The sequence below is a fragment of the Oncorhynchus keta genome, chromosome 16 (assembly GCF_023373465.1).
Source record: "Oncorhynchus keta strain PuntledgeMale-10-30-2019 chromosome 16, Oket_V2, whole genome shotgun sequence".
Lineage (NCBI taxonomy): Eukaryota > Metazoa > Chordata > Actinopteri > Salmoniformes > Salmonidae > Oncorhynchus > Oncorhynchus keta.
In genome coordinates, this window is record NC_068436.1 from 7,735,713 (window position 1) to 7,748,402 (window position 12,690).

At 42.8% G+C, this 12,690-nt stretch overlaps 1 protein-coding gene across 1 annotated transcript in view; it reads right to left on the reverse strand.

Annotated features, from left to right (window-relative positions):
- LOC118395441 (large neutral amino acids transporter small subunit 3-like) overlaps positions 1-12,414 on the reverse strand; it is a 52,045-nt gene extending 39,631 nt beyond the window's left edge. Inside the window, exon 1 of the mRNA XM_052464602.1 lies at positions 12,223-12,414. The gene's annotated coding sequence lies outside the window, so the exon portion shown is untranslated. The remainder of the gene's footprint in view (positions 1-12,222) is intronic.
- Between the last annotated feature and the right edge of the window lie 276 nt (positions 12,415-12,690).

Below are 12,690 nucleotides of genomic sequence, written 5' to 3' on the forward strand. Positions count from 1 at the left end.
TGAATTCCATTGTTTTTTTGTTTTTGTTTTGTGAGCTCAATACGCACATTGCCAGTTTCTCTAGCGATAAATCAGATCAAGCCCGAATTAGGGAGTTTTAGTTTCCAACAGGCGAATATTCTACTTAGTTTAGTGCAGAAAACCTGGTAATTAACTACAATGACCATAGTCCATTGTGCGCCTACTTGTCCGGTCTGTGTGTTTCTTTTACGCCTGCTACATTAGAATGCGTGATCGAGAGCAGTTGCTTTGTGAGGAACTCTACCTGAAAATACATTATCTAAGTGATTGATAATTGTTATTCAGCAGTCATAGAAGTATACCTTATTTACCTTGAAGATCAGCAGCTAGAGAAGAGATGACGTGGAATGAAACAATAAAGTAGTCAAATATATGTTTTATTATATACACAACAACCGAAATATTTTATTCAAATAATGTAACTAGATGGTGGTTAATACGTGATAAGTCGGAATGGGCTGCCTAACGTCATTTTATTCATTGTTTTATTCTGTGTTGTTACAGCATTCAACCCACATAAATGCATAGTGCATTTAAAGTTTACAAAAAATAATCGAAAATTATATTTTCAAGAATCAAACTGACCCCAAAAAGCACTAAATCGCTCAGCACTGCTGCAAAGGCAGAACGGTAGATTTGAGAGTACTCATTTCCACTGTAACTAGAGGTGAGTAGCTGAGTAGCTGAGTAGCTGATTTGTGCTTGAGAAGTGAACAGGATGTGGCTGTGTTGACTAATTTCAAAATCCAATTAAAATGTGGGATGATTCAGTTCTCAGTAAGTGGGGGTCAGATGTTTTTTGGTATAAAAAATATTTCCTGTGGAAAGCAACCAGGGAAAGCAAATGTTGCAGTTTTGGAGATTTCAAATAGATTAGAAAAAGGGGAAAGGCTTCCATTCCCACTGAAAGGTGACTTCAAAGCTGTGTGGCTCAGCACAGCTTTCAAAAACTTGCCATCTCAGTGTGTTTGAGGCAATCACTTGAAGCCCACATCTTGATATTAGATGAAGTAATCCAAAACGTAATCAGCTGTTTTTAAGAATGTAACTGTCAGATTACTTGTGTTTACATATTTTTGGGGTTGATTACAGTTACTTCAGTTTTGTAATCTGATTACGTAATCCCGGTTACATGTAATCGGGATTACAATAAATTACGACCGATTTCAAGTTTTCATAACAATCGGTATCGGCATTTTTGGACACCGATTGTGGCCGATTAAAAAAAAATGTACCTTTATTTACCTAGGCAAGAAGACATTCTTATTTTTTATTTATTTTTTTTTACCCCTTTTTCTCCCCAATTTCATGGTATCCAATTGTTGTAGTAGCTACTATCTTGTCTTATCGCTACAACTCCCATACGGGCTCAGGAGAGACGAAGGTTGAAAGTCATGCGTCCTCCAATACACATCCCAACCAAGCCGCAATGCTTCTTAACACAGTGCGCATCCAACCCGGAAGCCAGCCGCACCAATGCGCCGGAGGAAACACCGTGCACCTGGCCACCTTGGCTAGCGAACACTGCGCCCAGCCCGCCACAGGAGTCGCTGGTGCGCGATGAGACAAGGACAGCCCTACCGACCAAGCCCTCCCGCCCCTACGGACCTCCCGGTTGCAGCCGGTTATGACAGAGCCTGGGCGCGAACCCAGGGAATCTGATGGCACAGCTGGCGCTGCAGTACAGCACCCTTAACCACTGCGCCACCCGGGAGGCCCGACATTCTTATTTTCAATGACGGCCTAGGAACGGTTCAGGGGCAGAACGACCTTGTCAGCTCGGGATTCGATCTTGCATCCTTCCGGTTACTAGTCCAACGCTCTAACCACCTGCCTTACATTGCAATCCATGCGGAACCTGCGTGGCCGGCTGACTACCTGTTACGCGAGTGCAGCAAGAAGCCAAGATAGGTTGCTAGCTAGCATTAAATGTATCTTATAAAAAACAATCAACCTTAACATAATCACTAGTTAACTACACATGGTTGATGATATTACTAGTTTATCTAGCGTGTCCTGCATTGCATTTAATCGATGTGGTGCCTGTTAATTTCTCATCGAATCACAGCCTACTTCTCCAAACGGGTGATGATTTAACAAGCGCATTTGCGAAAAAAGCACTGTTGTTGCACCAATGTGTACCTAACCATAAACATCAATACCTTTCTTTAACATCAATACACAAGTATATATTTCTTAACCTGCATATTTAGTTAATATTGCCTGCTAATATGACTTTCTTTTAACTAGAGAAATTGTGTCACTTCTCTTGCGTTCTGTGCAACAGAGTCAGGGTATATGCAGCAGTTTGGGCCGCCTGGCTCTTTGCAAACTGTGTGAGGACCATTTGTTCCGAACAAAGACCATAATTAATTTGCCAGAATTGTACATAATTATGACATAACATTGAAGGTTGTACAATGTAACAGCAATATTTAGACTGATGGATGCCACCCGTTAGATAAAATACGTAACGGTTCTGTATTTCACTGAAAGAATAAACATTTTGTTTTCGAAATGATAGTTTCCGGATTTAGCCATATTAATGACCTAAGGCTCGTATTTCTGTGTGTTATCATGTTATAATTAAGTCTATGATTTGATATTTGATAGAGCAGTCTGACTGAGCGGTGGTAGGCAGCCGCAGGCTCGTAAGCATTCATCCAAACAGCACTTTTGTGCGTTTGCCAGCAGCTCTTCCCTGTGCTTCAAGCATTGAGCTGTTTATGACTTCAAGTCTATCAACTCCCGAGATTAGGCTGGTGTAACCGATGTGAGATGGCTAGCTAGTTAGCGGGGTGCGCACTAATAGCGTTTCAATCAGTGCGGGACTCGCTCTGAGACCTTGAAGTAGTTGTTCCCCGCGGCATTTGTGGAGCGATGGGTAACACTGCTTCGAGGGTGGATGTTTTTGATGTGTTCCTGGTTCGAGCCCAGGTAGGAGCAAGGAGAGAGGCGGAAGCTATACTGTTACACTGGCAATACTAAAGTGCCTACAAGAACATCCAATAGTCAAATATGAAATACAAATGGTATAGAGATAAATAGTCCTATAATTCCTATAATAACTACAACCTTAAACCTCTTACCTGGGGATATTGAAGACTCATTTTAATAAAAGGAACCACCAGCTTTCATATGTTCTCATGTTCTGAGCCAGGAACTTAAATGTTGGCTTTTTTACATGGCACTGTCACGCCCTGACCATAGAGAGCCCTTGGTTCTCTATGGAGTTGAAGGTCAGGGCGTGACTAGGGGGTGTTCTAGTTCATTATTTCTATGTTGGTGTTTTGTATGGTTCCCAATTAGAGTTAGCTGGTAATCGTTGCCTCTAATTGGGGATCATATTTAGGTAGCCATTTTTCCCACCTGTGTTCGTGGGATATTGTTTGTGTGTGTGCTTGTTGCCCCAAGTAAGTTCCGTTTCGTTATTTGTTTATTGTTTTTGTTTGAAAGTTTCACTTAAATAAAAGATGTGGAACTCTAATCACGCTGTGCCTTGGTCCGTCCATTTTCACGAGCATGACAGGCACATATTGCACTTTTACTTTCTTCTCCAACACTTTGTTTTTGCATTATTCAAACCAAATTGAACATGTTTAATTATTTATTTGAGGCTAAATTGATTTTATTGATGTATTATATTAAGTTAAAATAAAAGTGTTCATTCAGTATTGTTGTAATTGTCATTATTACAAATAAATAAATTGTCCAATTAATCGGTATCGGCTTTTATTGGTCGTCCAATAATCGGTATCGGTATGGGCGTTGAAAAATCATAATTGGTCGACCTCTAGTTAGTACGGAATTCTGACCGTACAATAACTGCTTGAAAAAAAACAGGGACAGTTTACCTGTTAGTGTAGGTGGAAAGATCTACCTGCCATGAGGAGGGAGAGAAGAATCAGGGATTGGTGTATAGAGGAATAAAGAGGACAAAAGAGCTGAATGGTGAGTAGAGTAGTGACCCCTGAATTGACCTTATTGCTGTGTGTCTGACTTCACGCCGTGGACCTATCAGGTATCAAACAGCAGGCACTGACACGAACACACACGCTGTTATTTGCACGTGCCTATGGCACACACATATGCACACGGCCTGACGTAGTGAGGGAGGGTTTAGACTCGTAAAATGTGCCTTGTAAAAAATTTGAAATTCTAGTGAGGAGATTTTACTCCAGGGTATAACTCACAAATATGCATGTTTGCCTGTGGCCAATAGGCATGAAGTCTGTATGCATTAGAAAGTGGTTGTCAGATGTACAGTACCAGTCAAAAGTTTGGACACACATACTCATTCCAGGGTTTCTTTATTTTTACTATTTTCTACATTATAGAATAATAATGAAGACATCAAAACTATGAAATAACACATATCGAATCGTGTAGTAACCAAAAAAGTGTTAAAAAAATCAAAATATATTTGAGATTCTACAAAGTAGCCACCCTTTGCCTTGATGACAGTTTTGCACACTCTTGGTATTCTCTCAACCAGCTTCATGAGGTAGGCACCTGGAAAGCATTGCAATTAACAGGTGTGCCTTGTTAAAAGTTCATTTGTGGAATTTCTTACCTTAATGTTTTTGTGCCAATCAGTTGCATTGTGACAAGGTAGGGGTGGTATACAGAAAATAGCCCTATTTTGTAAAAAAACCAATTCCATATTATGTCAAGAACAGCTCAAATAAGCTAAGAGAAATGACAGTCCTTCAGGACTTTAAGACATGAAGGTCAGTCAATCTGGAAAATTTCAGAACTTTGAACATTTCTTCAAGTGCAGTCGCAAAAACCATCAAGCGCTGTCTCTCATGAGGACTGCCACAGGAAAGGAAGACCCAGAGTTACCTCTGCTGCAGAGGATAAGTTCATTAGAGTTACCAGCCTCGGAAATTGCAGGCCAAATAAATGCTTCAGATTTCAAGTAACAGACACATCTCAACATCAACTGTTCGGAGGAGACTGTGGGAACTCCTTCAAGACAGTTGGAAAAGCATTCCAGGTAAAGCTGGTTGAGAGAATGCCAAGAGTGTGCAAAGGGTGGCTACTTTGAAGAATCTCAAATATAAAATATATTTTGATTTGTTTAACACTTTTTTGGTTACTAAATTATTCCATGTGTGTTATTTTATAGTTTTGATCTCTTCACTATTATTCTACAATGTAGAAAATAGCACAAATAAAGAGAACCCCTTGAATGAGTAGGTATGTCCAAACTTTTGACTGGTACTGTAAGTGTGAATACATGCCATTCTATCTGTGACTGTGTGTGTAGGTAAAGCAGGTTTGACTGAGGGGCGGCAGGGTAGCCTAGTGGTTAGAGCGTTGGACTAGTAACTAGAAGGTTGGAAGTTCAAACCCCTGAGCTGACAAGGTATAAATCTGTCGTTCTGCCCCTGAGCAGGCAGTTAACCTACTGTTCCTAGGCCGTCATTGAAAATAAGAATTTGTTCTTAACTGACTTGCCTAGTAAAATAAAAAAATAAAAATAACCTCTCTTGAACACGTGCCTGCAGCCAGACTGGGACTCCTGTCAGCTGGGGACAAAAATAGCTGCAGTGGTCACAGACCTAGTGACACTTAACTACACTAGTAGTTAAGGGGAACACATATATGTTGCACAGAATACCTGGTTATTACAATGTCTGGAGAAATGTTTAAAGGGAAAACTCTTTTTCAACATCAACATATGAAATCGGCGGGTTTCTTTGTTTGTACTCACAAAGATACGTTTTTTCCGATGACACCATTCGGTGACACTGATGACATCATCGACTGTGAATCATGTGATTTTAACCAACTATTAGGTTACTTACTACCACATCTACATGACATAAGGATCTTGTACCTGGAACGTGCTCATACTGAACCCAAACATTGGAGAGTGTTAGACTTTGACCTCTAAAACCTGACCTCTCTGCTCCTTATGACACAGAAATGTATGATGGAGTATCGAAGATGACCTTTCTGAACCCTCCAATTTCATTTAGGTGAGTATTAAGCAGACCGGGCTCGGTTCCACGAGGGGGCAAAAGAGGGCTTAGCTCACCTCAGTTGAAACGTGTGCTCCCTCAGTTTAAGTTATAAGTTCCTATATAAAAATAGCAAAAAAAAGTTCAAATGATTGAGTGACAGGTTGGCGCAAAATCGGTATCTCCCTTGCGCTGTGTCCACAAGCGCCGCCAGGATAATGTCTCCATAGCTCCCTCCACCTCCAACTGTTCCTGACGATCTTGGAACACAGGAGCCGGCCAGGTTAGCCTAGAATCCTACACTAGCCGCAGGTTTTCTGTCCAAAAACTTTCTTTTAACTGGTTCATAGAAAGAGTGGCTGGAATACTCAATATAAGTACAATGCAAGAACCCAAATGACACCTCTCTGTATGGCTACATATCGGTATGTTTCTTCATAGAAAGAGATACGTTCTATTATGGTTTTCTTAGAAGCCTATTGGTTGTCGTGCTTGGAAATGGAACTGTACGTATTGGAAACACGTTTATTGTAGTCCGGCATTACTTAATTGATTACGTGGGTTGAATATGATCCGCAGACGTGCATTGTGCCATATCACAACGTGTTGCTGCACTCATGAGCGGCATGGTTTCCCATGTTTGAAGCGGGCCTACGGGCCCACGGGCCTATTTGTTTGGCAAGACAGTTGTGCATGGCTGCATCTCACTGTAGTAGAATATGTTTTGGCTATTTGGATCTCCATTCGCCTTTTGAATACTGCGTGTGTTTACTGTTAATGTAACTAGCCTAAATGCAGATTGTGTCATCCCTTTATCAATCTGATATTTTGTTTACTATGCTTCCTTGCTACAGTTGTTTTGTTCAGTTCTCAGTCATTCGTTGTTATTCGGCAGGTGTGTCGGTATTCTAAGCCAAACTGCTTTTCAGTATTTTAGTTTGCACGAATGGATAACTTGGCTACTACTTTCGGCATTTAGTCGGCCTTCTTTTGGTAAGACAGCAGTGTGTACGGCTGCATTCACATAGTGTTATAGACCTATTACAAACAGCCTATCTATCTTGTAGCCTATATTCATTACCAAAATGACCCTGCTTTAGTGCTGATACAGCGCAGTGGAGATCGGCTATTTTAAAAGCACTCAATCAATGGTCTTGGAGTCTCGGCATTTCAACTTTAGGTTTATTGAATTCAATATCATTCCAATGCAAGAACCCACCAAAATTGTAACCCCTCACTGATTTCAACTAACCCCTTTATCCTGGTGCCGGGTCTGAAGTGATGACCCCTTGTGAAGAATCCCCCTCCCCTGTCCATTTTGGTTGATCTCTCTCCCCTTACTATCTCTCTCTCCATCTCTTTTGTCTCTGTCTCTCTGATTCTTTGCACTCCGATTACCCCCCGCCAGCACAACAAATAAAGTTGTACCTCAACCTTGAAAGGGCCAGAGGATGGGCCCAAAATGGCACCCAACTCACTTTATAGTGCACTATAGGAATAGCGTGCCCATTTGGGACACAATCAGAGAGACAGCACCTGCCACACAAGTCCTGTCCACAATGACTGACTGACTGGTTGGTTGTGTCGTGCTCGCTATGATGACGATCACCAACAGGATGTCAGGTCACTTCCAACCATCATTTACCTGGAGACAGCAGGTAGCCTTGCGGTTAAGCGTGTTGGGCCAGTAACCGAAAGGTTGCTGGTTTGTATCCCCGTGCCAGCTAGGTGAAAGATATGCCGATGTGCCCTTGCGCAAGGTACTTAACTCTAGTTGTTCTGGAAAGGAGTGTCAGCTAAATGACAAAACAGGGAGATGTGGCTTGATGGTCCTAATTTCAACAGTGCTTGAAATGGGAGCAAGCACAGTTTATAGTAGGTTCTGCTGTAAAATGGCGCCGGAGCAGAAGGCAGACATTTACGTGCCTCACAACAATTGTGTTTTTTGTTTGTTTATCTGCATTGTTTGTAACTTATTTGTTTACTACTTTTGCACATAATGTTGCCGCTACTGTCTCTTCTGACCGAAAATAAACTCTAGACATCAGGACTGCGATTACTCACGGACTAGCAGAATCCTTTTACTTCTTTCACGACTCTGGCGAGCCCGAGGCGGAGGATATACAGCTCCCTCGGAAACAGGCTCGACCCCTGTGATCTGCGTGAAGAGGAGGCGGAAAAAGAGAGGCCAGAGGGAGGGCTGCCTTCTTGAGGAGTAGTAGGCGATCTAATAAACACCCACTCCCCTCAATTCTGCTCGCAAACGTGCAATCTTTGGACAATAAAATGGAAGCGTTATTGGGAAGATTAAACTACCAACGGGACATTAAAAACTGTAACATCTTATACTTCACGTAGTCGTGGCTGGACGACTTCAATATCAACATACAGGTTGGCTGGTTATGGGATGTACCGGCAGGATAGAACAGCGGCGTCTGGTAAGACAAGGGGTGGCGATCTATGTATTTTTGTAAACAACAGCTGGCGCACGATATCTAAGGAAGTCTCGAGCCATTGCTCGACTGAGGTAGAGTTTCTCATGATAAGCTGCAGACCACATTACCTACCGAGAGAGTTCTCATCTATATTCTTTGTAGTTGTTTACATACCACCACAGTCAGAGGCTGGCACTAAGATAGCATTGAATGAGCTGTATTCCGCCATAAGCAAACAAGAAATCGCTCACCCAGAGACGGTGCTCCTAGTAGCCGGGGACTTTAAAGGCTAGAGCTGCCACTTTCAAGGAGCGGGACTCTAACCCAGAAGCTTATAAGAAATCCCGCTATGCCCTCCGACGAACCATCATACAGGCAAAACGTCAATACAGGACTAAGATCGAGTCGTACAACACCGGCTCTGACGCTCGTCGGATGTAACAGAGCCTGCAAACTATTACAGACTACAAAGGGAAGCACAGACGAGAGCTGCCCAGTGACACAAGCCTACCGGACGAGCTAAACTACTTCTATGCTCGCTTCGAGGCAAGCAACACTGAAGCATGCATGAGAGCACCAGCAGGACAGGAAGACTGTGTGATTACGCTCTCCGCAGCCTTTAGACAGGTCAACATACACAAGGCCGCATGGCCAGACGGATTAACAGGACGTGTACTCGGAGCATGCGCTGACCAACTGGCAAGTGTCTTCACTGACATTTTCAACCTCTCCCTGTCCGAGTCTGTAATACCAACATATTTTAAGCAGACCACTATAGTGCCTGTACCCAAGAACACTAAGGCAACCTGCCTAAATGACTACCGACCCCTAGCACTCACATCTGTAGCCATGAAGTGCTTGGAAAGGCTGGTCATGGCTCACATCAACACTATCATCCCAGAAACCCGGGACCCATTCTAATTCGCATACCGCCCCAACAGATCCACAGATAATGCAGTCTCTATTGCACTCCACACGGCCCTTTCCCACCTGGACAAAAGGAACACCTATGAGAGAATTCTATTCTTTGACTACAGATCAGCGTTCAACATCATAGTGCCCTCAAAGCTCATCAATAAGCTAAGGACCCTGGGACTAAACACCTCCGTCTGCAACTGGATCCTGGACTTCCTGATGGGCCGCCCCCAGGTGGTAAGGGTAGGTAACAACACATCCGCCACGCTGATCCTAAACACAGGACCCCCCCCGGGGGTGCGTGCTCATCCCCCTCCTGTATTCCCTGTTCACTCATGACTGCATGGCCAGGCACGACTCCAACACCATCATTAAATTTGCCGATGACACAACAGTGGAAGGCCTGATCACCAACAACAATGAGACAGCCTATAGGGAGGAGGTCAGAGACCTGGCCGTGTGGTGCCAGGACAACAACCTCTCCCTGAACGTGTCCAAGAGAAAAGAGATGATTGTGGACTACAGGAAAAAGAGGACCGAGCATGCACTCATTCTCATCGGCGGGGCTGCAGTAGAGCAGGTTGAGAGCTTCAAGTTCCTTGGTGTCCACATCACCAACAAACTAACATGGTCCAAGCACACCAAGACAGTCGTGAAGCGGGCACGACAAAACCTATTCCCCCTCAGGAGATTGAAAAGATTTGGCATGGGTCCTCAGATCCTCAAAAGTGCTACAGCTGCACCATCGAGAGTATCCTGACTGGATGCATCACTGCCTGGTATGGCAACTGCTCGGCCTTCGACCGCAAAGCACTATAGAGGGTAGTGCGAACGGCCCAGTACATCACTGGTGCCAAGCTTCCTGCCATCCAGGACCTCTATAACAGGCGGTGTCAGTGGAGGGCCCTAAAAAGTGTCAAAAGACTCCAGCCACCCTATTCATAGACTGTTCTCTCTGCTACCACATGGAAAGCGGTACCGGAGCGCCAAGTCTAGGTCCAAGAGGCTTCTAAACAGCTTCTACCCCCAAGCCATAAGACTCCTGAACATCTAGTCAAATGGCTACCCAGACTATTCACATTGCCCCTATCCCTTCTCCACACCACTGCCACTCTCTGTTGTCATTTGTGCATAGTCACTTCAATTAACTCTACCTACATGTACATACTACCTCAACTAACTGGTGCCCCCGAACATTGACTCTATACCGGCCCTGTATATATTGTTATTTTTTACTGTTCCTCTTGAATTACTTGTTACTTTCATGTCTTATTATTTATTTCTTTTTTTTTAACTGCACTGTGGGTTAGGGGCTCGTAAGTAAGCATTTCACTCTAAGGGCTACACCTGTTGTATTCGGGGGATATGGATAATACAATTTGATTTGATATGCAATTCTTAAGCCAATATTCTATAAGAAGTGCTGGAACTCCAGACACAGAAAATGTGAGGAGCCTGTACATAGTACCGGTGTGTTCTGGCCAGATTCAGGCACTGATGAGTCATTTTTTGTTTAGTGTGCTGGTAGAACCAAAGAAAAAAAGGGGGAAATAGTTTGTCAAAGAAGTATCTTTCTCTTTCACAGGAAGATGGAGCTTCTAGCTCCTACACAACTTCTCAGTATTTTTGTGGGTGTGTGTCCTCCACCCAGTGCCCTGCCCTAAACTTAGTCACTGTCACTAACTGGCTACCACCCGGTTCCTCAATCCTGTATCTTAGAGACTGCTGATCTATGTACATAGACATGGAATCATTGGTCACTTTAATAATGGAACACTGGTCGCTTTAGTTATGTTTACATACTGTATTTTAATCAAAGCCATCCTATCCACCTATTGCTGTATATATACTATTCTATCCTATATATTCTAGATATGTACAGTATGTGGATAGAATATTTAGTATGTCTATACACATATATATAATATATATATACTCCTAATATTTATATATTTCTGAATTCTATTCTTTTACTTTTAGATTTGTGTATTGTTGTGAATTGTTAGATACTACTGCACTGTTGGAGCTAGGAACACAAGCATTTCGCTACACCCGCATTAACATCTGCTAAATGTGTATGCAACCAATTAGATTTGATTTACAAGAGAGTTGGAAAGCATCATTCTAAGAAATTCAGCAACTTTTGGAGGTCTGTGGAAGTCAAAATGTAATCATAAAACAAGCACTTTTATCAACTTCCACTACCCTCCAAGAGTTGCTGAATTTCCTATTCCTGATTTAGGCACCAGCTAAGGCAGAGTACATACACTGAATAAATACACAATATTTAAAACCAGGGGTGGTGAAACCGCCCCACCTCTCTCTTTCTGTCTGTCACTCTCCCTCTCTTTCAGATGTTTCCACTCGTGCGGCCTGTCCGTGGGTGGTGGACGCGCGTGACCCCTCCTCGTGCTCCCGTGTGTGCGCACTGACAGCTGCGTCCAGGTGTCACCGGTGGTGCCACCTTTTACGTGCACAGCGCATAGATTACGCATGGATTGCCCAGTGCTGTTTAAGTATACAAAGTTGATTATAAACAAACTACTGGTCACCCTCCATTATACTATTTTTATGGCCAGACGATACCTGAAACGTGGGAAGGGCATTGTTTTATGTATATAATTAGCGCCAAACACAAGACTGTCAACATATTAACTTTAGCATTGTGCAAACGGATATAAGACTCTCCGTGTCACTCGGTCTACAAAAAAGTAATGCACATTAATAGGATAACAAATGAAAGATTATGAAAAATAACAAATCATGGGGGACGAATATACAAGTATTGTGCCATGTGCGTAAAGTCAAATTCCTCTTACCAGACACACAAAAGATCAGCAACATATCTGAACATGCACAACAAAAAAATTGAAATTACTTACTTCAGACGCTAATCCCTGAAATAATGTATATCTATGGTAAATGGTTTTATTTCCCTTCTTTAGTGAAAAAAGGCGGGATATAAACTGTTTGTCTGCTGCGAGCGAACACGTTACAGTCAGTCACTGTGGGTCTTGTGAAACTTCACTACATTCAGTTAGTTCCTCGTCACAACTTCATTCCATTTGTATGGCTTTAAACCCCTCCTCTCTCGCTCTCTCCTTCCTAAAGTCTATATAAATGGACACCCACCCACCCACCCACACACACACCACAACGAGTTTCCATTTACGTATAAACGCAGCACGCTCAGTTGTCAGTGGTACTTTACAGCCTTAAAATAGAAACCTTGTTACACTGCGCCACCTTGCGGCGAATACTTATATACAAATACACTAACAACATAATACGGAGACGAATTTTTCTTGATCAGGGCCCAGGCTATAACCAGGACCCAGAGTTGTTCCTGG